Source organism: Trichosurus vulpecula, chromosome 1 (genome assembly GCF_011100635.1).
Source record: "Trichosurus vulpecula isolate mTriVul1 chromosome 1, mTriVul1.pri, whole genome shotgun sequence".
NCBI classification, from domain to species: domain Eukaryota; kingdom Metazoa; phylum Chordata; class Mammalia; order Diprotodontia; family Phalangeridae; genus Trichosurus; species Trichosurus vulpecula.
In genome coordinates, this window is record NC_050573.1 from 486,830,649 (window position 1) to 486,857,115 (window position 26,467).

A 26,467-nucleotide genomic window follows, 5' to 3' on the forward strand; every position below is an offset into this window, starting at 1 on the left:
TGAATAAATTCTAGAGCTACAGAGCCCACAAAATAACAGAGGGAAACAAGTCTCCAGCCCAAGATGGCCTGGATGTTCACTGGGAAGGGTCTATTACACAGTGCTAAGAGTAGAGTGCAGCCCAGTGTGGGCTGTGCCTGGACTAACCAGACCAGGAATGAGATGGAGCAGGGCTTAGTGCCCTTAATCATTGAGCTGTGGCAGTTACCAGACTTCTCAACCCACAAATTCCAAAAACAACAGAGCAGGTTAATGGGAAAACAGCTGGATCTGGGTGAGAGAAGTGCATGGTGCAGGCATGGCCCTGGGGGCAGCAGAGGTGGCACAGTGACAGGAGCAGGAAGCTCCTGTGGCTGCTTCCAGAGATCCAGGGTCACCTGCTTCTGGAGTCCCTGGACCACAGTGGGAGTATTCAAGTGGCAGATCAGAGTGGGAGTGCAGGAATTGCTTTGGTTGCTCAGCAATAGGGTTTGCTTGCTTTGCTCTGCTTGGATCTTGGTCATGGTCCTGGTTGGTGATATTTGGAGGAGGATGAGCACTGGTGTGGCAGAGCTTGTGGTGACTGTGGAATAGAAGTAGCTCTGAAAACAGCAGTACAAGGCCCCTAAAGCTTGGGACAAAGTACTCTCTACTCTACAACCTGTCATACCCTGACAAAAGTTCAAGAGTCAAGCACTTGGCTGGGAATAGGAACAGGCAGCATAAAAGGGCTCAGACTCTAGAATCTTTTTTGGTGACAAAGAAGATAAAAATGCACAGCCAGAAGAAGTCAACAAGGTCAAAGAGCCTACATCAAAAGCCTCCAAGAAAAATATGAAGGCCATGGAAGAGCTCAAAAAGGATTTGGAAAAGCAAGTAAGAGAAATAGAGGGAAAATTGGGAAGAGAGATGAGAATGATGCAAGAAAATGATGAAAAGCAAGTCATTGACTTGCTAAAGGAGACCCCAAAAATACTGAAGAAAATAGCACCTTAAAAATAGACTAACCCAAATGGCAAAAGAGTTCCAAAAAGGCAATGAGGAGAAGAATGCTTTGAAAGGCAGAATTAGTCAATTGGAAAAGGACGTCCAAAAGAATAGAAGCTAGTGACTTTATGAGAAATCAAGAAATTTTAAAACAGAACCAAAAGAATGAAAAAAATGGAAGACAATAAGAGATATCTCTTTGGAAAAAGCACTGGCCTGGAGAATAGATCCAGGAGAGATAATTTAAAAATTATTGGATTACCTGAAAGCCATGATCAAAAAAATAGCCTAGATATTGCCTTTCAAGAAATTATGAAGGAGAACTGCCCTGATATTCTAGAGACAGAGGGTAAAATAGAAATTGAAAGAATCCACCAATCACCCCTTGAAAAAGATCCCAAAAAGAAAACTCCTAGGAATATTGTTGCCAAATTCCAGAGCTCCCAGGTCAAGGAGAAAATGTTGCATGCAGCCAGAAACAATTTAGGTATTGTGGAAACACAATCAGGATAACACAAGATCTCGCAGCTTCTACATTAAGGGATTCAAGGGTTTGGACTATGATATTCTGGAGGTCAAAGGAGCTAAGTTAAAAACCAAGAATCATCTACCCAGCAAAACTGAGTACACTATCCAAGGCAAAATATGAATATTGAAAAAAATAGGGGAATTTCAAACTTTCTCAATGAAAAGACCAGAGCTGAATAGAAAATTTGACTTTCAAATACAAGAACCAAGGCAAGGATGAAGAGGTGAACAGGAAAGAGAAATCAAAAGAGACCTACTAAGGTTGAACTATTTTGTTTACATTCCTACGTAGAAAGATGATATCTGTCATTCATTAGACCTTTCTCAGTATTAGTGTAGTTGAAGGGAATACACACACACACACACACACACACACACACACAAACATATATATATACATATTATAAATATATATGTATATATATATATATATATATATATATATAGAGAGAGAGAGAGAGAGAGAGAGAGAGAGGGGGGGGGGGCACAGGGTGAGTTGAATATGAAGAGATGATATCTAAAAAATTAAATTAAATTAAGGGGTGAAAGAGGAATATATTGGGAGAAGGAGAAAGGGAGAGATAGAATGAGGTAAATTATCTCACACAAACGTGGCAAGTAAAAGCAGTTCTTTTTTTTTTTTAAATGCAATTTATTTATTTAACATATTTGGTTTTCAGCATCGATTTTCACAACATTTTGAATTACAAATTTTCTCCCCATTTCTACCCTCCCCTCCACTCCAAGATGGCTTATATTCTGGTTGCCCTGTTCCCCAATCAGCCCTCCCCTCTATCACCCCCCTCCCCTCTCATCCCCTTTTCCCTTCCTTTCTTGTAGGGCAAGATAAATTTCTACACCCCATTGCCTGTGTATCTTATTTTTTAGTTGCATATAACAACTTTTTTTGTTTTTGAACATGTGATTTTAAAACTTTGAGTTCCAAATTCTCTTCCCTCTTCCCTTCCCACCCACCCTCCCGAAGAAGTTGAGCAATTCAACCTAGGCCACACATGTATTATTATGTATAACCCTTCCACAATACTCATGTTGTGAAAGGCTAACTACATTTTGTTCCTTCCCAACTCATCCCGCTTTATTGAATTTTCTCCCTTGACCCTGTCCCCTTTCCAAAGTGTTTGTTTTGATTACCTCCACCCCCATCTGCCCTCCCCTCTATCATCCCCCTGCCTTTTATTTTTTTTTTATCTTCCTCCCTCTTCTTTCCTGTGGGGTAAGATACCCAACTGAGTATGTATGGTATTCCCCCTCAGGCCACATCTGATGAGGGCAAGGTTCATTCATTCCCCCCTCACCTGCCCTCTCCCCTCCTCCCATAGAACTACTTCCTCTTGCCACCTTTATGCGAGATAATCCACCCCATTCTATCTCTCCCTATCTCCCTCTCTCAGTATGTTACTCTCTCATCCCTTAATTTCATTTTATTTCTTTTAGATATCTTCCCTTCATCTTCAACTCACCCTGTGTCTGCTCTCTCTCTTTTACACACACACATATATATATATATATATATATATATATATATATATATATATATATATATATATATATATAAACACATATATATATATATACACATACATACATATACACATAGATATATACATACATACACATTCACTTATATATATATAAACATATATATATATATATATATATGCATGTATATATATATACATGCATATTCCCTTCAACTACCCTAATACTGAGGTCTCATGAATCATACTCATCATCTTTCCATGTAGGAATGTAAACAAAACAGTTCAACTTTAGTAAGTCCCTTGCAATTTCCGTTTCTTGATTACCTTTTCATGCTTCTCTTGATTCTTGTCTTTGAAAGTCAAATTTTCTATTCAGTTCTGGTCTTTTCACTGAGAAAGCTTGAAAGTCCTCTATTTTATTGAAAATCCATATTTTGCCTTGGAACATGATACTCAGTTTTGCTGGGTAGGTCATTCTAGGTTTTAATCCTAGCTCCATTGACCTCCGGAATATCGCATTCCAAGCCCTTCGATCTCTTAATGTAGAAGTTGCCAGATCTTGGGTTATTCTGATTGGATTTCCACAATACTCAAATTGTTTCTTTCTGGCTGCTTGCAGTATTTTCTCCTTGATCTGGGAGCTCTGGAATTTGGCAACAATATTCCTAGGAGATTTCTTTTTGGGATCTATTTGAGGAGGCGATCGATGGATTCTTTCAATTTCTATTTTGCCCTGTGGCTCTAGAATATCAGGGCAGTTCTCCTTGATAATTTCCTGAAAGATGGTATCTAGGCTCTTTTTTTGATCATGGCTTTCAGGTAGTCCAATAATTTTTAAATTCTCTCTCCTGGATCTATTTTCCAGGTCAGTGGTTTTTCCAAGGAGATATTTCACATTGTCTTCCATTTTTTCATTCCTCTGGTTCTGTTTTATAATATCCTGATTTCTCATAAAGTCACTAGCTTCCACTTGCTCCAATCTAATTTTTAAAGTAGTATTTTCTTCAGTGGTCTTTTGGACCTCCTTTTCCAATTGGCTAATTCTGCCTTTCAAGGCATTCTTCTCCTCATTGGCTTTTGGGAGCTCTTTTGCCATTTGAGTTAGTCTGTTTTTTAAGGTGTTGTTTACTTCAGTGTATTTTTCAGTATTTTTTTGGGCCTCCTTTAGCAAGTCATTGACTTGTTTTTCATGGTTTCCTCACATCCTTCTCATTTCTCTTCCCAATTTTTCCTCTACTTCTCTAACTTGCTTTTCCAAATCCTTTTTGAGCTCTTCTATGGCCTGGGGCCAGTTCATGTTTTTCTTGGAGGCTTTGGTTGTAGGCTCTATGACTTTGTTGTCTTCTTTAGGCTGTATGTTTTGGTCTTCTTTGTCACCAAAGAAAGAATCCAAAGTCTGAGACTGAATCTGGGCGCGTTTTTGCTGCCTGGCCATATTCCCAACCAACTAACTTGACCCTTGAGTTTTTCAGTGGGGTATGACTGCTTGTAGACTTACGAGTTCTATGTTCTACGTTTGGGGGGGAGGTGCCAGCTCTGTCAGAGCCGCACTCCTCCTTCCCCAAGGATCCCCAGTCCAGACTGGGCTAAGATCTTCAGCAGGGTGTTGCACTCCTACTCTGATCTGCCACTTAATTCCTCCCACCAGGTGGGCCTGGAGCCGGAAGTAACAACAGCTGTAGCTACCCCACCTCCGCTGCCCCCGGGGCTGGAAGCCAAACTGTGAACTCCTTCCACTCCTGCAGCTTTTCCCACTAACCTTCTCTGCAGTCTTTGGTGTTTGTGGGTCGAGGGGTCTGGTATCTGTCGCAGCTCACATATTCAGGGCGCTAGGGCCCCCTCCGCCCGGCTTCTGGTCTGGACCGTCCACGCCGCTCAGGCTGGGCTCTGCTCCACTCCGTTCCCAGCTCCCAGCTCCCAGCTCCGTGTGGAATAGACCTCACCCAGAGACCATCCAGGGTGTCCTGGGATGGAGCCCTGCTTCCCTCTGCTGTTCTGTGGGTTCTGCCATTCTAGAATTGGTTCAGAGCCATTTTTATAGGTTTTTGGAGGGACTCGGGTATGGAGCTCACTCTAGTCAGTGCTTACCAGCCGCCATCTTGGCTCCGCCCCCAAGTAAAAGCAGTTCTACTGCAAGGGAAGAGGGGGCAGGTGAAAGGGAATCAGTGAATCTTGCTCTCATTGGATTTGACTTAAGGAAACAATAGCATACACACTCATTTGGGTATCTGACCATACAGAAAAGTTGGAGGAGGGGGATAAGAGAGGGGCAATGATAGAAGTTTGGGCAGATAGGGGAAGGAGGTAATCAAAAGCAAACACTTTTGAAAAGGGAGAGGATCAAAGGAGAAAGCTGAATAAAGGGAGAGAGCATAGGATGGAAGGAAATATAGTTAACCTTTCACAACATGCCTATTATGGAAGTGTTTTGCATAATGATACATATGTGGCCTATGTTGAATTGCTTGCCTTCTCAAGGAGGTTTTGTGGGGAGGGAAGAAGGGAGAGAATTTGGAATTCAAAGTTCTAAGAACAAATGCTCAAAAAACATTGTTTTTTTACATGCCACTGGAAAGTAAGATATATAGGCAACGGGGTATAGAAATCTTGCCCTGCAAGAAAGTAAAGGGAAAGGAGAAGGAAAGGAATGGGGTTACAGAAGGGAGGGCAGACTGGGGAATGGGCCAATCAGAATATATGCCATCTTGGAGTGGGAGGGAGGGTAGAAATGGGAAGAAAATTTGTAACTGACAATCTTGTGAAAATCAATGTTGAAAACTAAAAATGTTGAATAATAAAATACGAAAACAAACGTTCTCTTCATTTTCAATTCTCATGGATTTTTTCATTACATACTGTTTCTAAAATATTTTATTGATACATTTTACTTATGTAATAGTTCCATTTCTTACTATATTTATTCCATGCCCCTCTTCTCTGAAAGAGGTAGTCCACATTTAAAAAAAAAAGAAGAAAAACTTCAGCAGGAAGAACCAAATGATTAGAAAAGACTGACAATATATTCAGTGTTCCATACCCATGGTCCCCCTGTGCCAAAAATTAGGGAATAGTCATAACTCTATCTTAGAGTTATTCTTTGGTCATGATAAATTTGCAATATTCAATTCATATTGTCTTGTGACTTTTTCCCTTTGCAATGCTGTAGCCATTGTGAATATTAATTTCCTGGGTCTTAATTCATTTTGCATTAGGTTATGTAGATCTTTTCATGATCCTACCTATATCAAATTATTATTTTATGTTCATATTATCTTACAGCACAACAGTCTCCATATAATTTATGTACCACAATTTGTTCATTTATTCCCCAATTAATGGGCATGTACTTTGTTTCCTTTGTTGCTACAAAGTATTTTGCTTTAAATATTTTGATAGATGTGGGCCTTTTTTTGTCATTTGATCCCCTTGAGGTTTGTGCCTATGCCTAGTGTTATAATCTCAAGGTCAAAGATAATGGACATTTTGCTCATTTCGTTATGCCTATATTTTGATGGCCTTTAACATAAACATTTGTTGTACTTTTGCAAATGTTGGTTTCTTCATCTATTAATTTAATCATGTCATTTCAAATTGTTTTGGTTTTAATCTGTCACTTAATCACTTAATACCCATTAGCTGTTGTTCCATATATGTCTTCATTTTTCTGGCTAAATTCATTGAGAAGGTCTTTTACAATTGACTTCTCCACTTCCTTTCCTCTCTCTTTTTAACTCACTAGAATCTGACTTCTGGCCTGATCATTCAAATGAAACTACTCTCATCAAAATTACTGACAATTAAATCTCATGGTCTTTTTTTACATCCTCATCATTTTTGGCCTCTCTGAAGTCTTTCACATTGTTGATCACCTTCTTCCTTAATATACCATTCTCTTTGATTTTTCCTGCCATTACTCTCTCCTGGCTTGCCTCCAGCCTAGCTAATTGTCCCTACCCAGTTTCCTTTGCTGGATCCTCATCCAGGTTATGACCACTAATGAGTGAGTGTCTGATAGAACTCTGTGCTCTCTTCTCCCCTCTCCTCCCATCCCCTCCCCTGCCCTCCCTTGTCCTGTCCTCTCCTCCCCTTCCCTCTCCTCTTCTCTCCTCCCCTGTCCTCTCCCCCCCTGTCCTCTTCTCCCCTCCCCTCTTCTCCCTTCCCTTCCCCTTCCCTCTCCTCTCCTCTTCCCCCCTCTCCTTCTCTCCCCTCCCCTCCACTCTCTTCTTTTCTCTTCTCTTCTCTTCTCTTCTCTTCTCTTCTCTTCTCTTCTCTTCTCTTCTCTTCTCTTCTCTTCTCTTCTCTTCTCTTCTCTCCTCTTTTCTCCTCTCTTCTCCTCTCTTGTTCTCTCTTCTCCTCTCCTCTCTTCTCTTCTCTTCTCTTCTCTTCTCTTCTCTTCTCTTCTCTTCTCTTCTCTTCTCTTCTTTCTCTTCTCTTCTCTTCTCTTTGTTTAATATTTCACTTAGTGATTTCATCAACTTCCATAGTTTCAATTAGCCTCTCTATGCTGATAATTCTCAAATCCTTCTATTGATTATATCCAATTTATATATCTCAGAGTTTATTTTTACATGTTATCTCCCCCATTAGACTGTGAATCCTTGAAAGCAAGGCCTGTCTTTTGTCTTTCTCTGTATCTCAAGTGTAACAGATCTAATCCTTCTTGCCATGGTAGCCCTTCAAATAAAACTTAATTTGTTTAGGTTTAATTAACCATACCCACTCCCCTATCACAAGTCTTCTCTTCTGGCTAAACATGTCCAGTTCCTCCAATCAGTGGTAATATGGTAGCTGCTCAAGACCTTTCATCATCGTCCTGGTTACCTCTCATTTGGACAATGATTAATGCCCTTCCTAAAAGGTGGTACCCAGGACTGAACTAAATGATTTAGATGTAGTACACAATTACTTTTCACCTTAACATTTGAAAGCCACCACTAACCTCTATGCATTGGTTCATCCTTATGCTTTTCTTCTGGCTCAACCCTGTGAATTTCTACATATTTTAAAAGCCTGATATAAAAGGATCCATGATGTCTTCTCAGATTTTTACCATGACTATGGAACCATGAGTCTGATTTGCTTTCCACTTAGATATCACAAAGGATTTAATTTGTTATTCTTTAATTATTATTCTCTAATAAAAACATTTCAAATTATAGCATCTTTGTTTAATTTCTACTCTATCCCCCTGCAAGGTTATCATAAGCTCTATGAGGGCAGGGATTTTCTATTATATAAACTTTTTATGTCCTCCAGAGCCTAAAGAAGTGTTTATGCACACTAGATTCTCAATAAATGTTTAATGATTGAATAGGGAAAGTGGAATTTTCAACAGATTAATCAATGATTCATTATAAGAGTATTTATTAAATGCTTGTTGTACATATGACACTGTTTTAACTATTTGTTTTCCATGACTTTAACCAAAGAGAGGAAGTGAGATATGGTAGGTAGAGTGATGGTTTTGTAGTCATGACCATGTGGGCTCAAATTTCCATTTAATACGTAATAGTTTTGTAAGAATTAGAAGATCACATATTATGAGCCAAATTTCTGATACCATAAATTATAAATGGTTTGCAATTTGCATAGATAGAAATTCCTACATTGATAAAATCATACTTCTTTGATATACTGCCTGACATTCCCAGCTGAAGATTTTAAAAGGTATACACTTCTATATATGTGTATCTATGTATGTATATGTATACATAAATATGTGTATACATATATGTATACATATATACATATATATCTTCATGAGCTCAAATCAGACCTTATTTACTTACTAGCTGTGTGACTCTGGAAAAGTCACTTTACCCTGTCTGCTTCAGTTTCTCATCTCTAAAATGACCTGGAGAAGGAAATGGCAAGCCACTCCAATTTCTTTCCCAAAAAAAACCCAAAATAGGGTCACAAAGAATAAGGTATGACTGAAACAACTCAACAAGACATCAAAATATAAGACATTTTAATGGATAGAATAAAAAAAAATTCTTGCTTTTCATTTTTGACAGGCATGTTCCTCACAGAGAGTAAAATCCTTGCTCGAGACTTGTAGTGAATACTTATAGTAGTCAACCTTTCATTACTTATAGAACAGGCCACCACATGGAGAATTTTAGTAGGAGAGTTAACTTGTCATTTGGTTTTCCTTTCATTTGAACTGCAAAACCTTTGCATCTAATTTTTTAAATACCTGCTTCTTAACTAATGCTTCTATTAAAAAATGAATACATATTGTTTTTTGTGGTTTTTTGGTAAAAATAGAACTAACATAAGCAATTACACGTGACTGGAATGATCATACACCAATGGTAAATTCTTAAGGTGGGAAGGGGGAAAACATTTTGACTTCTTATGCTGTCATATCATATGTTGTTCTAATGAACTCATTTTTCTCACATTTTCTTCCTAAATCAAAAGTGTGTCCAAAACAGTATGTAGCTAAATGTTAGCCAAGTGTTGACAACAGCTGAAGGTATGAATGGATCCTGGATACATGATTTGAACCATTCTAGTTCCCAATAAATTTCCAGTTTCTACAAGAAGCCTTCCCCTTCCCCTTAATGCTAGTGATTTGTATTTATTTTTTATTATCTCCAATCTATCTTGTCTGTATCTTCTTCATATATAGTTGCTTGCATGTTGTGTCTCCCATTAGACTGTGGCTTCTTTGAAAGCAGGAAATATTATTATTATTATTATTATATCACTAATCTTTATTTTTATCACTAGCCCTTTGCATAGTGTGTGGCCCCATGTATACGCTTAATAGATGATTACCTTGACTCTACTAGTTGTTGCAACTAGTGTTCCAGGGTTAAATACAGAACAGCTCAGTTAAGCCTTAAACAAGACTTTTTTTTTTTTAAACTGAATCAGCAGAACTCAGTTTGCTTTACTTTGTTCTATTCGATATTACTTTTTCCGTATCATAGTTTTTCAAAATAGTTAAGTAGCTAATGATTCTGCATTTAATTTTCATTTCTCTTTGGAACTAAGAGCCCACACATTTTTAATGGAGGAGACAGATGGAAAAGAATTTGTGAATTACCACCACATAAGTGGGACTCCAAACCTTTCTGGGATAGAGAGAACAGTGGAGATTGTTTTTCCTCTGGTGAACATGAGGGCAGAAAATCAAGTGAAAGAAGGAAAGGGATCTAAATTGTAGACTGTCACCTCCAGGAATGGCTTCCTTACTTCCTTCTACTGCCCTTAGATTGAAACATTAAGGCTCCCATGAGGCAGATATAAGCATTTGGAATTGTGGTTACGGTAACTGCTGGTAATGCTGCTACTATAGGCAGAGATGTGTTATGGAAGATGATCAGGACCAGCACTGAGGGAATAGGTAAAATTATTAGTACTAGAATAGAAAGTAGAGCCATGGATAAGAGAAGATAGTGAGTACTGAGACAGAGAGTATGAATTCTTTTGGACCAGTGAGTTCAGAGCTAAAACTGGTTATCATTATTTGCTTCTCTCATTTTCCCTGTTTTACCTTTATTATAGTTGATAATCCCAAGGTGAAATGAAGACACATCCTTTCATTTTCCTTTTCCACAACAAGCTGTGGTATATGTTGTTTGGAATCACCTCAACTCCACCCAAAGTTTGGGAAGAAGTGGGAGGTTCAATTTAGGAGATGGTTTGATGCAGTCAACTTCAAATAGGACTTCCTCATTTATTCCCTTTCTCTATTTTAAACTACAAATAGGACTTCCTGCTTCGCTGCGCGGCTTTGCTGCTGCCGCCGCCGCCCCTGGAAGCAACTTCTTCCTCTCCCTCCCCAGCCCCGGCCCAGTAGCTGACGTAAAGATGAGCAGCTTAGAGGAAGTATCATGGATCTCATGGTTCTGTGGGCTTCGTGGCAATGAGTTCTTCTGCGAGGTGGATGAAGACTATATCCAAGACAAGTTCAACCTCACAGGGCTCAATGAACAGGTGCCCCACTATAGGCAGGAACTAAACATGATCCTCGACTTGGAACCTGATGAGGAGTGGAGGACAACCCCAACCAGAGTGACCTGATCGAGCAGGCAGCCGAGATGCTGTATGGGCTGATTCATGCCCGCTACATCCTCACAAACCGTGGCATCGCCCAGATGTTGGAAAAATACCAGCAGGGAGACTTTGGCTACTGTCCCCGTGTATATTGTGAAAACCAGCCCATGTTGTCCATTGACATACCAGGTGAGGCCATGGTGAAGCTGTACTGCCCCAAGTGCATGGATGTTTACACCCCCAAGTCGTCCAGGCACCACCACACAGATGGTGCTTACTTTGGCACTGGCTTTCCTCACATGCTCTTCATGGTGCATCCTGAGTACAGGTCCAAACGGCCTGCCAACCAACTTGTGCCCAGGCTGTATGGCTTCAAGATCCACCCTATAGCCTACCAACTGCAGCTTCAGGCAGCCAGCAACTTCAAGAGCCCTGTCAAGACCATCTGCTGACTTGTCTCCTCCCCTCCCCCCCAACACCTCAGGATGTGACACCATTCCCCCTCTCCGCAGTACACACACACACACACACACACACACACACTCACACACACCTACCTTTCCAGAACCCCTAATGGTTTTTAGTTTAAATTAAGAAGAAGTCATTATTGTGGTGGTGTGGTGGGAGCATGAAATGAAATGGAGGAAAAGGCAAAAAAAAAAATAGGACTTCCTGATTTAATCCCTGTCTCTATTTTATATCTGCTACATAAGTTATTTGATAATAACAAGTTAAGTTTTTGAATCAATAAATGTGGGTGGTCAAGAAATGAAAAAGAGGAACCCAGATAAGATAAGGCCTCATGAACTCTGAAGTCTGTAAAGATTGTTGATTTTATATTTTGTAGTTTCAGTAATATTCAATTTAATGCCCTAAATTGATTCAGGAAGTACTCACTAGGATAGATCCAAATTGTTATGGCCACTGCTGAATCTTTTGGCTTGGTAGTAGGGGATGTTGTCTCATTGTCTTCAGAATGAACGACCTCTGATATCTTTGGTTGCAGCAACCTTTCGTATAGGGTAGCCTACATGTGCATCAGGAAAAAGAATGAGGAAACCACTAGGCTATGGCTTAACTTGCTGGCCACCTGTTGCACAACTCAGATGTTACATCCACCTGAGAGATAACTACTATAATGCAACACTGTCTTACTGCAAATTTCAGAAAGGCAGAATTCTACTCTAGCAGATGTGTACTTATTGCAGAGTTGTCATATGTGGGGAAAGAAATTAGATTTTGTTTGCTCTTTATTCCTCACTTACAAAGAAAATTTGTTACTGCTTTTGAGAATTAAGGCTGCTTAAGTTTATCTATTCTCATTTTCCCCTTATTATAAGTTTTTATTAGATGCAACATACATTAGTGCTTATGAATCTAATGATCTCAGAGCTATTTTTGAAGGATTTAAAACATGGAATGTAGCCTATTAGAGTCTAATAGGTGTGTGTTACAAACAATCTAAACCCTGATGTCCCTAAGTCCATAGAATATACAGCATAGAACAGAAATACTTAATCAAAATGAAAGGAGGAACAAACTCATTATTATAAGGCATAATTATACTTCTACTGTTCCTTGCTGCAATCAGAGTTTCTGTATTTATTTTATTATATATGAGGCACAACTGTAATTTAATTATTAGCAAAAGATAATCAAATAAATGTACTGCAGAGGTCAATCTTTTCCATTTTGTTTCACTTATGAACAGCCAAACAATGATTAGAAAATTATTAGGCAAATGACCTGTTTTGCAAACTATTTTTTAATGTTAGTTTTTTTTTTTTGCTTTCCATCTAGCACTGTGTCGTAATATAATATGTGGAATTTGCTATCAGAGAGAAGTTTTTATTTTAAACATGATATATGGCTAATAAAGTGTTACTGTAAAATCTGTTTTTTTTTTCTTCCAAAATGCTTGCCTGGTCTTTATATTGAAGTAACTCAGTTGCTGACATCATAACTTTTTTAAAGTTCTCAATTCCAACCAAAACTGAAAGAATTCCTTTCCTGTTCTCAGTAAGATAAACAAATAACTAAAAGTTTTGTGCTTCCTTGTATTTTTTTTATTCAAATTTCTGTCTTGGAGTACATATACCAAGCTTGGCAACACCAATTCCTCAGGGCATAATATATCTCAAAGTGAAAAAAAAATATCCCTTCTTCTGAATGTTTAATATATTCAATTATGTAGAGATTTCCTTTGCATTCCTTCCATCTCAATTTCAACCACTTGAGTTATGGTTCGCAGAACGAGTTGAAATCTGTTAAGCTATTAAGTCTAAACCTGGAAAATATTGCAATAAGGAATCATTTGGGTGAACAATAAAAATGACCAATAGTTTCAGTAAGTCTCTCCTTCCTTCAAACAACAGTATGTCAGACTCTCTCTGGATGAAATGATATTTCAGACTGCCAAAGATTTACAATTCCTGATTGTGTCTCAGAGAAGAACATTTATTTTGAGATCTTATAGCACAATATGATGGTGCCAGCTACATTGTATCATGTTCAGAAAATAAATAATGTGCCAGTTGGTGCCCAATGAGACTTTAATGCATATTTACTTCTGAATTTCATTTTGTTTCATTCAGAATTGCAAATTTATTAGACAAAAACAAATTGAATGAAATATTCTTTTTCCCCCATAGACTAGTGTTCTTAAAGATGAAAGAGCGTATGTCTGACACATAATAAACATAATACAAATCTCCATATCTTCTACTAAAAGTGCTAATTTAGTACTTAAAAACCTTATCTTTATGAGATGTGACTTATATTTACATACATGATGTTGAGTCACATATCCCCTCTGGGTACCAAAAGCAGCCTTAACAAAGGTTAGAGGTGACTCTGGCAATTAATTTATTACCCTGTTTCAAAAAGTGGAAAGTAAAACACAATATGTGTGCCTTGGATTCAATATTTCAAGAGCTATCTTTGTATATTACATATTAAAGTCTATGGAAAATCTTTTGAGGTAAAAGATAATATTCAGTATTAAAACAACAACAACATGGGGCCAGGATGGTGGCTGGAAAGCAGAGACTAGCATGAGCTCCCTTCTGAGTCCCTCCAAAAACCTATAAAAAATGGCTCTAAAACAATTCTAGAACTGCAGAACCCACAAAATAGCAGAGGGAAGCAGGGCTCCAACCCAGGACAGCCTGGATGGTCTCTGGGTGATGTCTATCCTGCACGGAGCTGGGAGCAGAGCGGAACAGAGCAGAGCACAGCATGGAACAACCAGACCAGGAGCTGGGTGGAGCGGGCCCTAGCACCCTGAGTCAGTGAGCTGCAGCAGTTACCAGACTTCTCAACACACAAACACCAAAGACAACAGAGAATGTTAGTGGGAAAAGCTGTGGGAGTGGAAGGAGTTTGTGATTCAGCTATCACACTGGGGGCAGCGGAGGTGGGGCAGCTACAGAAGTACAGCTGCAGTTGCTTCCGGCCCCAGGCCAAGCTGGTGGGAGGAATTAAGTGGCTGATCAGAGCAGGAGTGAAGAGCCTGCTGAAGATATAAGTCCAGTCTGGGTTGAGGGTTCTTGGGGAAGGAGGACCGCTGGTGTGGCAGAGCTGGCACATCCCCCAAAGCTTGGAATATAGTTCTCTAAACTCTACAAGCAGTCATACCCCGCTGAAAAACTCAAGGGTCAAGTTAGTTGGCTGGGAATATGAACAGGCAGTGAAAACGCGCCCAGATTCAGTCTCAGAATCTTTCTTTGGTGACAAAGAAGACCAAAACATACAGCCAGAAGAAATCAACAAAGTCAAAGAGCCTACAAAAAAAGCTTCCAAGAAAAACATGAACTGGTCTCAGGCCATGGAAGAGCTCAAAAAGGAGTTGGAAAAGCAAGTTAGAGAAGTAGAGGAAAAATTGGGAAGAGAAATGAGAATGATGCAAGAAAGCCATGAAAAACAAGTCAATGAATTGCTAAAGGAGACCCCAAAAAATACTGAAAAATATACTGAAGAAAATAACACCTTAAAAAATAGACTAATTCAAATGGCAAAAGAGCTCCAAAAAGCCAATAAGGAGAAGAATACCTTGAAAGGCAGAATCAGTCAAATGGAAAAGGAGGTCCAAAAGACCACTGAAGCAAATACTACCTTAAAAATTAGATTGAAACAAATGGAAGCTAGTGACTTTATGAGAAATCCAGATATTATAAAACAGAACCAAAGGAATGAAAAAATGGAAGACAATGTGAAATATCTCATTGGATAAACCACTGACCTGGAAAATAGATCCAAGAGAGATAATTTAAAAATTATTGGACTACGTGAAAGCCATGATCAAAAAAAAAAAATAGCCTAGATATCATCATTCAAGAAATTATCAAGGAGAACTGCCTTGATATTCTAGAGCCACAGGGCAAAATAGAAATTGAAAGAATCCATCAATCACCTCCTCAAATAGATCCCAACAACAAATCTCCTAGGAATATTGTCGCCAAATTCCAGAGCTCCCAGATCAAGGAGAAAATACTGCAAGCAGCCAGAAAAACAACAATTTGAGTACTGTGGAAATATAATCAGAATAATCCAAGATCTAGCAGCTTCTACATTAAGAGATGAAAGGGCTTGGAATAAAATATTCCAGAGGTCAATGGGGCTAGGATTAAAACCACGAATCACCTAACCAGCAAAACTGAGTATCATGCTCCAAGGCAAAATATGGATTTTCAATAAAATAGAAGACTTTCAAGCTTTCTCAGTGAAAAGACCAGAGCTGAATAGAAAATTTGACTTTCAAACACAAGAATCAAGAGAAGCATGAAAAGGTAATCAAGAAATAGAACAAGAAAAAGAAATTGCAAGGGACTTACTAAAGTTGAACTGTTTTGTTTACATTCCCACATGGAAAGATGATGTATATGATTCATGAGACTTCAGTATTAGGGTAGCTGAAGGGGATATATATATATATATATATATATATATATATATATATATATATATATGTATATATATATATATATATGTATATGTATATGCACACACACACACACACACACACACACATATATATATATGTATGTATATGTATATATGTATATGTGAGTGTGTGTGTATGTATATATGTATGTGCATATATATATATATAGAGAGAGAGCAGGCACAGGGTGAGTTGAAGATGAAGGGAAGGTATCTAAAAGAAATAAAATCAAATTAAGGGATGATAGAGGAATATATTGAGAGAGGGAGATAAGGAGAGATAGAATGGGGTAAATTATCTCACATAAAAGTTGCAAGAAAAAGCAGTTCTGTAGGAAGAGAAGAGAAGGCAGGTGAGGGGGAATGAGTGAAACTTGCTCTCATCAGATTTGACTTGAGGAGGGAATACCATACATACCCAATTGGGTATCTTACCCCACAGGAAAGAAGGAGGAAGAGAAAAAAGGGGGGATGATAGAAGGGAAGGAAGATGGGGGTGGAGGTAATCAAAAACAAACACTTTTGAAAGTGGACAGGGTCAAGGGAGACAATTCAATAAAGGGGGATAGGTTAGGAAGGAGCAAAATATAGGTAGTCTTTCACAACATGAGTATTTTGGAAGGGTTATACCTAATGACACACATGTGGCCTATATTGAATTGTTTGACTTCTTAGGGAGGGTGAGTGGGTAGGGAAGAGGGGAGAGAATTTGGAATTCAAAGTTTTAAAAACAGATATTCAAAAGCAAAAGAAAAAAGTTTTTTGTATGCAACTAGAAAATAAGATACACAGGCAATGGGGTGTAGAAATTTATCTTGCCTTACAAGAAAGGAAGGGAAAAGGGGATGGGAGGGGAGTGGGGTGACAGAAGGGAGGGCTGACTGGGGAACCGGGCAACCAGAATATACGCCATTTTGGAGTGGGGGGGAGGGTAGAAATGGGGAGAAATTTTGTAATTCAAACTCTTGTGAAAATCAATGCTGAAAACTAAATATATTAAATAAAAAATAGTAACAATAATAAAAAGAACAACAACAGCAACAACTCAATAACACCACCACAATGACAATGATATAACCTGTGTGTCTTCCACTAAGGTCCTCCCATTCCTCATTGTGATGTATTGGTAATTCTGAAATCTGAAAGGCTATACCAGGAGAAAACACATTCTGGCAAGTCTTCTAAGTTGTAATGGCATCAAACATGCTTTTGACTATAGAAAACTCATAGTGGTTTTCTGGGAAAGCATTTGGTTTCAGTTTCTTTTTCTGTCATTATAAAATTATGTGAAGATAAAATCTTTTATTTTCATGAATACTGAAAATAAATAAATGAAGTGATAGATCTTTTACAATACATATTTGTTGTTCCTATTTGTTACATGTCTTTTTAATAAATGACAAAACTTTAAATAATTTTTGTTCTATTGCAATAATTTTACACACATTTATTTATTTATTTATTCTTTTTACTAGAACTATAATTTTATCAGCATTAAGAACTTCATTGAGGAATTTCCTCTATCAGTATGGATCAATTCATTCTCTGTAATTAATAATCTTAACCAGTCACCTAGAGAATTAAGGGTTGCTTAAATGACTTGCCCAGGGTACCCAGCCAAAAAGTATTAGTGCTGGAATTTGAACCAAGGTCTTTCTGACTCAGCATTCTTTCTGCTGTACTGTGCTCCTTCTCAATATTATTTCAACATGTTATTCATCAAACATTTTAACCTAAGTAAATATTTAATTAATTAGTTATTTCTTCTTAATGATGCTTTGAAATAAAAAAAAATTCTAAATATAATCATCAATAAAGAAATGGGAACCAAATATATCATTCAGAATGAAGTGGGGAGAGCAGTAGGAGAAAGCAGTCCAGTCCAGCTCCTACTCATCACTATTCCACAAAGACCAAGAAAAAGCAACAGACTGAATAATATTCTGGAAATCTAAGGAAAAATCACAATAAGTCTTTTTTATCTTTTTTTTTTTCTGATGTCAGTTTAAGGAGGGAGAAGACTATACATACTAGAGATCACTTCTAACCTGAAGGTATGAAGAGATAACTATGGCTATGCACTAGGGTAAGGAGACATCTCAAATGCAGTGAAAAGGAGCCTGATACTGTGCAGGGTGGAGGAATAGGTGCCATCTCTCACTAAGCCTGACTTAGATCAGTGCCCCATGTGTTAGTTGTTGAAAAACAATGACAGCAACAAGAAAATACTTTCATGTCATTCAAAAGGTAACCAAAGGAGATTTTCTTGGTCATAGCAAAAAAAAATCCAAAAACATAGGTACTGAGGATATCTTGAGATGATTGAGCTCAGTGAGCTTCAGTTTCCTCTGTTACCCATTGTGATCAACCAACCAGTAATGGTGAAGGATCTCAGAACAACCCAGTGGCTCAGTCTATAGCCTACAGAGTTACAACCAGGGTAGATAGTTCAGAATAAAAAGGACCCTGCAGTTCTGTTGCCCTAAACCTGAAGAGCTCACAAACTAGTTGACAGTGGTTGGGCCCAACAAAATTCTACTTAAATTTAAACCACAATCAAATTCACAGGGCAGAGTCAAGATGGTGGCCTGAAAACAGGGACTTGCTTGAGTTCTCCCCCAAATCCCTTCAATGCCTGCAAAAAATGACTCTAAATAAACTCTAGAGCTACAGAGCTCACAAAATGACAGAGTGAAACAAGTCACCAGCCCAAGACTGCCTGGATGGCTGCTGGGAAGGGTCTATTGGGGTGCAGCCCAGCATTGGCCATGCCAAGACAGAGCAGGCCAGAGCAGAATGGGTAGAGCAGGCCTTAAGGCACTACATCACTGGCAGCTGTGGTGGTTTTCAGTCTTCTCAACCCACAAACACCAAAGACAACTGCACTGGCAATCAAAATGGGTTTGAGCGACATGTTTGCGATATCAGAGGCTTTGAGACCACAGGGGTTTAAGTCACATTTTTGTGACGATTTTAGGTCACGTAGCTGAGTCACATGTGTGACTCACCCTTGACCCTGAAAAAGATATAAAATCAGGGGTTGGCTTTTCTTTTTCTGGAGGTCTGAGCTGCAGCAGCAGTGATGCGTGACTCTGAGCCAGCTGTCATCAAGCTCCCCGGCTAAACTCAGATATTGGTACCTAAGAATTGTATTTGGTCTGTTTTTAATTTGATTGTATTTGCTCTGAAGTTCAGGGTGCTGGGTTTTTCCCCTGAACTAAGTGAATGATATTTGTATGTTGGATTAAAGTGAGATTGTTAACTCCTTAACATTGCTTTCTGTAGTAAAGCAGATCAAAAGAACCTGGGCTTTTGCAGTGCTCTGTGTGCTGGCTGTTGTTGGTTTTATATCCACACAGAAGCTGCTAACTGGATTGTTAAAACAACAACATAACAGGTCGCTGGGAAAACTGTTGGACCTGGGTGATAAAGGAGCCTAGGCCAGCCCCAGGTCTGGGGCAGTGGAGGTGGCTGTTGAACCTGCAGTAGCAGCAGTAGCAGCAGCAGCTGCTTCCAGAGCTCCAGGCCCACAGACCATGGGGGGACTCAGGAGGCCAATCAGAGCAGGAGTGCAGGGATCTCTTTGCTAGTGCTGAGGAAACATTCTCTTGCTTTGCCCTGCTTAGTCCTGATTGGTGGTCCTTGGGGGAGGAGGAGCTTTGGAGTGGCAGAGCATGTGGAGGCTGTGGAGGAGTCTTCCTGGTAGGTAACATGGCAGAAAAGAATACTTGCACTCACAGACCAGAGCATGGGACAAGAGAAGAGTATCATACCACTTCAGAATAGAAGTACCTTTGAAAATAGGTGGCAAATGAGATATCATTTTTCAAGAAATTATCAAGGAGATCTGCCCTGATATTCTAGAACCAGAGGGTAAAATGGAAAATGAAAGAATCCACCAATTGCCTCCTTCAAAAGATCCCAAAAAGAAAACTCCTAGGAATATTGTGGCCAAATTCCAGAGCTTCCAGATCAAGGGGAAAATACTGCAAGCAGCCAGAAAAAAAACAATTTGCATATTATGGAAACACAATCAGGGTAATACAAGATCTAGCAGCTTATACATTAAGGGATTGAAGGGCTTGGAATACAATATTCTGGAGGTCAATGGAGTTAGGATTAAAACCAAGAATCACCTATCCAGCAAAACTGAGTATCATACTCCAAGGCAAAATATGGATTGTCAATAAAATAGAGGACTTTAAGCTTTCTCAGTGAAAAGACCAGAGCTGAAAAGAAAATTTGACTTTCAAACACAAGATTCAAGAGAAGCATGAAAAGGTAAAAAAGAAAGAGCAATCATAAGGAACTTACTAAAGTTGAACTGTTTACATTCCTACATGAAAAGATTATATTTGTAAATCATGAGACCTTTCTCAGTATTAGGGTATTTGAAGGGAATATGTATACACTTCTCTCTCTCTCTCTCTCTCTCTCTCTCTCTCTCTCTCTCTCTCTCTCTCACACACACACACACACACACACACACACACATATATATATATATATATATATATTTATTATACATACTGAGGATGAGTTGAATTTAAAGGGATGATACCTAAAAAAAATAAAATTAAGGGGTGAGAGAGGAATACACTGGGACAAAGAGAAATGGAGAAACAGAATGGGGTAAATTATCTCTCATAAAAGTGGCAAGCAAAAGCAGTTCTGTAGGAAGGGAAGAGGGGACAGGTGAAAGGCAATGAGTGAACCTTGCTTTCATCAGATTTGTTTTAAGTAGCGAATAACATATACATTGCATTGGATATCTTACCCTACAGGAAAGTAGGGTGGAAGGGGATAAGAGGAGGGAATGGTGGAAGGGTGGGTAGATTGGGGTAAGAGGTTGTCAAAAACAAACACTTTTGAAAAGGGACAGGATCAAAGGACAAAATTGAATAAAGGGGGACAAGACAGGATGGAAGGAAACAAAGTTAGTCTTTTACAACATGACTATTATGGAAGTGTTTTGCATAATGATACATGTACAGTCCATATTGAATTGCTTGCCTTCTCAAGGAGAGTGAGTGTGGAGGGAAGAAAGGAGAGAATTTGGAACTCAAAATTCTAAAAACAAATGTTAATAAAATGTTTTTACATGTAAGTGAGAAATAAGATATACAGGCAATGGGGTATAGAAATCTATCTTGCCCTTCAAGAAAGTAAGAGGAAATGAGACAGGGGGAGAAGTGGGGTGGGAGAAGGGAGGGCAGACTGGGGAAAGAGGCAATCAGAATACTTGCCATCTTGGGGTTAGGGGGAGGGTAGAGATGGGGAGAAAATTTGTAACTCCAAATCTTGTAGTTTTGTTGAATGTTGAATAAATGTTGAAAACTAAAAATAAAGTAACAAAAAAAGCAAATTCACAATTCAATTGTTCAGATCCAAAGCTTGGTTAGATGTTTACAAAGCTAAGATATAGAAAATAGCAAGCTAGTTTCATTGTAGGTCAGACTATTTTGGATACACATAAACCTTCAAAGCACCTAGCCTGAAGTGCCCAAGATACCCCTGAAGGACATTGTACTCTGTACTCAGGGAAAGTAGTAGCAGAAGGAAAAAAAATGAAAAATAAGATTGAACATGGCCCAGCAAGTTATAATACAAAATAAAAATATAGGAAGCAAGGCCATCAGAATGAATTAACAGACAAATGATATTCATACCATAAAAAGGCATCATAGCAGCAGATATCAAAGACACAAATCAGAGAAGAGAATAAACACAAAATATCCATAAGCATTGTTTCAAAGCAAAATGCAGTTTGGGCACAAATTTAGCTAGAACTTCTGGAAGAAACAAAGCAAGAGTAATTAAAAAAACAGCTAGATTATAATTTACATAAAGAGCATTAGAGTATAGAATTAGAAAAAGAAATAGGGGGCAGCTAGGTGGTGCAGTGAGTAGAGCACTGGCCCTGGAGTCAGGAGGACCTGACTTCTGACTTCAAATGTGGCCTCAGGCACTTGACACATTTACTATCTGTGCGACTGTGGGCAAGTCACTTAACCCCAATTGCCCTGCCAAAAAAAAAAGAAAAGAAATAAAAACTATGGAGTGAAACCTTTAAAATAGAATTTAAAACTTTGTCAAGAGGTATAACACATTACCAAAGCAACATAGTCCTTGAAAATTAGAATGGGCTAAATAGAAGTTAATGTCTGGGCAAGAAATCACAAGCCGGTACTCACTGCCATAGAGGGAGGGTGAGGCTTGTGGAATGTTGTGCTATAAGACAAAGACTTGGGTGCATTCTGGGAAGATGGTGAAATTTCCAGGCTCTCCAGAGTTTCTCCACAAACAGAAAATTATAATGAAACTAATATAGAATAACAAAAACAAAAAAGGGGATGGAGGGTGGAGTAAAGTAGTGGTCCTTTAAAGATAACTTGAGAGAACCTCAGAAAAGACAGGTCATCCTGGAACAGAGGTTTGGCCTGAGTGAAGTGCAGATAACTCCAGGCCAACTCCAGTGAATTAACAAACAGTAGGCCCTAGGGCAATTTTGTCAGGAAGCAGACTAGGTAGGCCTCAAAAAATTTCACCTTGCCAACTTTTACTCACAGCCTTAGAACATTTCATAACACAAACTTTTACCTCAAAAAGAACAGCAGAAAGCTGAGTTGGGGAAATGGCAGGAAATACTGCTGTTTCTGGATGCAAGATCTGGCAGAGCTGACCAAAATTGATCCCAGGGCTGTGGCTATGGGAGAAGAAGAATGAGCACATGCCCAGTGAGTGTGGCAAAACAGGGAGTAAAAACATTTTCAGAACAGTATGGATGGAGGCCCTAACTGTGGCTTAGGAAAGAAGTCTTTGAGCTAGAGCCTCCAGAAAGAATTCAGAAAAGTAAAGAGGACCTGAAGCCTATGATAATATTACCCACAACTTGTGATTAAACCCTGAGTATAATAATATCGTGCCGAAAAATGAAGCAAAATAAAAAATAAAAGTGAGCAAGCAAAGGAAAAAGACCCCAAGCATAGACAGGTATGTAAGGAGACCTGGGAAGGAATATATTGAGGTTTAAAAAAAGCCATTCCTACTGCAAAGAGTAATACGAAATGGTCACAACTCCAAAGAGGGTTATTAGAAGAACTTAAAAAGCAAGTCAGAAATGAAATGAGTGAGATTGATGGAAAATTAAGAAAAAACAAAAAGCAATCCAAGAAAATTATGGTAATAAAGCTAACCAATTGGAAAAAATGATCCAAAACCATAAATATGAAAATAACTCCTTAAAATCTAGAATTGAGCAAGAGGAATCAAATGACCTTATAAGATGCCAAAATATAATCAAACAAGAAAATAATAGAAGAAAAACTGTAACATCTCGTTAGAAAAACAACTGATCTTGAGAACAAATTGAAGAGAGGCAATAAAAGAATTGTTGGACTGCCTTAAAATTATGATAAAAAAAGAATTCAAATACAATATTATAAGAAACTATTAAGGAAAGTTACCCTGAAGATTGTAAAAAGAGATGAGAGAGCACCCAGGACATAGCTTTGGAAAATATCAACATTTCAGAGATATATGAATGTTGATTGGAGGGGGAATATTGGGAGAATTCAACTACTTGGATACCTCTAATCTGCTTCTCCCTTTTGGGTATTCATTCTTCATGTTCTTTTAAAGCCACTAAAGAAGAACAGAGGAAAGCTGCTTGAAATATGTCTATAAGTGGGTCAGTGCTTGGACCAACTGATGCTCTAACCTTCCTGTTTGAGTAAGAGATGTTCCAGTAGAGGCAATATTATAAACAGATCTTTTGCTGTCTCCTTCTGGACGCTTTAAAATCCTAACAAATAAATATATACTAGTAACATTAAAATATAAAGAAAGGAAAATTTAATTACCCTAATTTAAGGAAAAGAAGAGAATTTAGACTACAAGTTCCCCAAAAAAACAGGACTGGGGACAGTGGTGATTATGTTATGGTATGGCATAGACATATATACAAATGACTATCAAATATTTAAGAAATAATTCCAATACTACATAAACTGTTCATAAGATTAGGGAAAGAAGCACTTTTCTAAATCATTTCTATGAAAACAGAGAAATAAATTAAAGAAAGAAAACATAGACAAATGTCAAGGTGAATGTCAAGTGATATTGACATAAAATTAGCAAATAATGTAAAATATGTTGGATGTAGCATACACTGGAAAAATTAAACAAAATCACAATAACAGCACAATTAAAATCATAATTTCATTAAAGCATTCAGAAACAGTTTCCTGCAATATACTATGTGAAAAATATTTAAAAGCACAAAAATAAAATTACCTTTCCTTGATATAATGAAAATACATATCTAAAATAAAAATTAGTCAAAATTATGAAAAAAAACACTAGTAATTTCACTAGCAACATAATTCATAATACAAATACATGTGCTGTTAACACCATTTTGGAAATGCTAGATAAAGCCACAAAAGGGGAAAATTAAGAGAATAATCATAGTCAAATAAGAGGCATCTTCTTTTTAGATGATTTGATGGCTTTTTGGGAGAAATTAAGGAATAATAAAATTAATCCATGCAACTAAAGTCTTCAATAAAGTGGTAAGTTCTGAAATAAACCCTTATACATTATCAGTTTTTCCGAGCATCACTAACAAATTTTGAAGGGGAGATAATGAGGAAAAATAAAGCAGAAAAGATTATAAAAATAATAATTAATTACTTAGGCATTAACTTACCAAGACAACTAACAATTAAATTAGTAGAACTGCAAAATATTTCTGTGGAAATAAAAGACCTAAATACTGAGAAAATATTCCCTTTTCATAGCTGGGCTATATAAAGGTACCAAAAACAGTCATTATCATACAGAGTTACTGCTTTACCAATTCAGGTAACCTAGCTACACTTTATAGAATTACACAAAATAGTAAGAAGATTCATTTGTCTTTAAAACAGGAAACAAAGTGGAGGAAAAGTCAGGGAGGAGCAAAACTTTGTGCTGACAGATACGAAACTTTCCTATAAACAAATAACAAAGCTTTCTGGTGACTAAATTAACCAAACAACAACAACAACGAACCCAGACAAAAAAACACAACAGGAAAGTAAAATTCAATAAAACAATTCATAAATAAAATGTATATAGTTTTTGACAAACCCAAAAGCACAAACTATTTTGGAAGTGATTCATTGTGGATACAGATTGCTAAGAAAAGTGAAATAGAGAATGACAAAGAATCAGTTCATATTAGTATCATATGTTTCAACAGAAATTCTAAGTGCAAAATGATATAATTTCAGCAATATCATAAATATTAAAATAGAATGGAAGGTTATGTGTTTGATGATTAAGTGGTAAGGAAGGGAAATTTATGAAAAAACATGAAAAGGAATAAATAATGAAAAAAAAAACTCTGGTCATGTAAAATTAAGAAGCTTCTGCACAAATAAAATCAATGGAATTTGTATCAAAAAATTATATAGAATAAGGAAAAACTTTGCATTAAAACTTCATAAAAGTGCGACATAAAAAATTACAGGAAATTACTGAAAATATAAGATTAAGAGCTATTCTCCAATAAGCAAGGGGTCCAAAGAAATAACAAAACAAAAGAGTTTTCAAAAGAAATAATTTGAGCTAGAAATAATGACATAAAAATGTAAAAATCATCTGTATTCAGAAATTTGCAAACTAAATTCATATGGATGATTCATTTCACACAAGTAATATTCACAGATTCTAAAAGATGGAAAACTTTACTGTGTAATATGAGTTGAACTTGGGATAGACACACATACTAACTCATTCCTGGTGGAGTTTTGAATTAGTTTAACCATTCCAGAAAACAATTTGAAATTATCCAAAACAGACTATTAACATTTTAGGTGTTTTGACCCAGGTATGACAAGATAAGTCTAATATGTATGAAAAAATGTTCATGACAGCATTATTTATGATGAAAGAGCTAGAAATAAAATGTATATCAAAATTGGATTGCAAACAAAACTAATCATATGGACATGAAGGAATATTACTATTCTGTAAGGAATGATAAATATAATGTATTCATGTTGTTATTCAATCATTTTTCAGTCATGTCCAATTATCTGTGAGCACATTTGGTGTTTTCTTGGCAAGGATACTGGAATCGTTTGCCATTTTCTTCTCCAGTTCATTTTACAGATGAAGAATCATTTTTATCAATAATTTCATTTCAATATAACTTAGTTCGTTAAGCATTTATTAAGCACCTACTGTGAGTCAAAAATTATGTTAGACATTGGGATACAAAACAATCTCAGTGGAAATACAGAAGTTCAGAAGAGTGGTGGATTGGGTGGGAGGGTTTGGTAATGAATTCTTCTTTGGACATTTTGAGTTTTAAATGCCTGAAGGACCTACAATTTGAAATGCTCAACAGATACTTGGCAATGGAGATCAGAAGAGGAACTAGTACTTGCTACTAAAATACTCTGAGAAAATTTGTGTGTGTGTGTGTGTGTGTGTGTGTGTGTGTGTGTGTATGTGTGTATGGAAGGGGATTG

General features: G+C 37.6%; 1 pseudogene; it reads left to right on the plus strand.

Annotated features, from left to right (window-relative positions):
• The first annotated feature begins 10,811 nt into the window (after window positions 1-10,811).
• LOC118840335 lies at window positions 10,812-11,458 on the plus strand (annotated as a pseudogene).
• Window positions 11,459-26,467: the final 15,009 nt, after the last annotated feature.